The sequence below is a fragment of the Tiliqua scincoides genome, unplaced genomic scaffold (genome assembly GCF_035046505.1).
Source record: "Tiliqua scincoides isolate rTilSci1 unplaced genomic scaffold, rTilSci1.hap2 HAP2_SCAFFOLD_241, whole genome shotgun sequence".
In the NCBI taxonomy this organism is placed as follows: Eukaryota; Metazoa; Chordata; class Lepidosauria; order Squamata; family Scincidae; genus Tiliqua; species Tiliqua scincoides.
The window spans coordinates 1-2500 of NW_027101493.1; positions in this window are offsets into that span (position 1 = coordinate 1).

Consider the following 2500-nt stretch of genomic DNA (forward strand, 5'->3'; position numbering starts at 1 on the left):
AGTTGCAATCATTGGGGCAGAACTAGAGTTTGGGGCTAAACTTTCTCAGCAGTTGTGGACAAAGCCCACCACACAACCCTGCACAGTGACTGAAAACAAAGTGTGACGGATGTGCAAAGCTTACACAGAATTCCAGCCATTGCGCTTTCTTCCCAAGCGTTGACTCCTTTGCTCTGTGACCATTGCTGCCTATTTTTTGCTTACCATGAGGACTAGTAGCTTGGTGTCCCGTCCCGTCCCCAAAAGGGCATGTGTGGGGAGGGTGGTGTTGTGTACACTTTTTACTTTCCCCTGGGTCAGTATGGTGGTGGCATGAGTATTTTGGGTGGGTGGGTGGGCTTTATTATGGAGAAGGGGGTTTGGCAACGTGGGAAGAGATGTTATGTCAGAAAACACCCATTTAAAGCAGTATCTATGGAGATAAAACAACCCCCCCCCCTTTTTTTTTAAAAGCTTCTTCCAAGTGTGGAAAGCTGCCCAGATCTGTCTGGAAAGGGAATGCCACAATGGTGGAGCCACTCTGGGGAGGGTCTCATCTTCTGCACCTAACAACTGGGTCTCTGTCAATGGTGGATCAAAGAGCAGGGTCCAGTGCAGGTCACAGGGGTCAGGACAGGAAATGATATCCAGTTAACTTGGCCTGGATCAGGCCAAAGGCCCATCTAGTCCAGCTTCCTGTGTCTCACAGTGGGCCACCAGATGTTTCAAGGAGCACACAAGACCACAAGAGACCTGAATCCTGCGGCCACTCTCTTGCACCTGGCATTCAGAGACAGCTACATCTAGAATCAGGAGGTTACACAAACCCATCATGACTTGTCACCTGTATAGGCCTTTTGATCCATAAATCTGTCCAACACCCTTATAAAGACATCTAGGCCAGGGGCTATCATCGCATCATGTTGCAAGGAGTTTAACGGATTAATTACATCCTGGGCAAAGCAACTGCAGCTCCGTCATGTGGATTAGGCCTAATCCACGCAGAGCATCCTCACGCAACACTCTCACGTGGAAACAGAAGCCACAAGAAGCCATCCGAAAGGTGGACTTGTGTGGCAAGCAATTGTCAGGCTCTGTAATTTGCTGGGCTGGACTCTGGCTCCATGTGCCATTGCACTCTCTTTACACGTTCTTTGCCTTGCGCCACCCTTCCTGCAGGGATTGGTCGTTGCCTTTTCTGTTGCGTGTGTAGACCAGACTTCCTACGCAAAGACTCCCTCTTTAACAGCCTGGTCTAAGAACATAAGAACAGCCCCACTGGATCAGGCCATAGGCCCATCTAGTCCAGCTTCCTGGATCTCACAGCGGCCCACCAAATGCCCCAGGGAGCACACCAGATAACAAGAGATCTCATCCTGGTGCCCTCCCTTGTCAGCTGAACATAAGAACAGCCCCACTGGATCAGGCCATAGGCCCATCTAGTCCAGCTTCCTGTATCTCACAGCGGCCCACCAAATGCCCCAGGGAGCACACCAGATAAAAAGAGACCTCATCCTGGTGCCCTCCCTTACATCTGGCATTCTGACATAGCCCATTTCTAAAATCAGGAGGTTGCGCATACACATCAAGGCTTGTACCCCTTAATGGATTTTTCCTCCAGAAACTTGTCCAATCCCCCTTTAAAGGCGTCCAGGCTAGACGCCATCACCACATCCTGTGGCAAGGAGTTCCACAGACCAACCACACGCTGAGTAAAGAAATATTTTCTTTTGTCTGTTCTAACTCTCCCAACACTCAATTTTAGTGGCTGTCCCCTGGTTCTGGTGTTATGTGAGAGTGTAAAGAGCATCTCCCTATCTACACACACAACAAGGTCTACGCACGCAACAAGGCGGCAGAATCCTGAAGCGGTAGAGCGGACTGTGCCACGTTGGGGCTGCCCTTTTGAATTCTGGCTTCGTGCGAATTTTTAAGCATACCAGAGCATTCAAAAGAAGCATAAGAATCCACAGGATAAGCCTTGCTTCTTGGTGTGGAAGCTTAAGAGGGAGGGTGGGAGTCAAGCAAGCAAGCCAGGGGGCTCCTATAAAACAAAGTAAGTTCTGTACAGCGAGACACCGTACTGGAGTTTTCCTGCCCAGAACCCCATCACAAGAGCTTATTTTGTTGCTGATTTGCAAGGGGAAGATTCCTTCGTCCTGCGGTGTTAATGGCTTTCCAGTGGGGGGTCCGTTGCCAAATTCCAAACTCATCAAGACAATCTATTATTAATAACCCTTCGAAAGGCTTTGGCGGCTTATTGTGGAAGGCGAGGGGAAGCTCTACGGCCTCATCCGTTATCTAGATGGCAAGGTAGGGGGAAAAGATATGTGGGGCAATAAAACACAGCGCAGTCACATTTTATAAACAAAATGTTTCATGCGCCGCATCTCCCCGCTTTCCCTCCGTATAAAACAGTGGGGTGCAGGAAGAAGACACTGGCAAAAATTTGCCATTCGAGGGGGGAAACTGCCGCAGGGCTGGAAATGTTCCCTTTGATTTGTTGTCAGGGTGAAAGAGG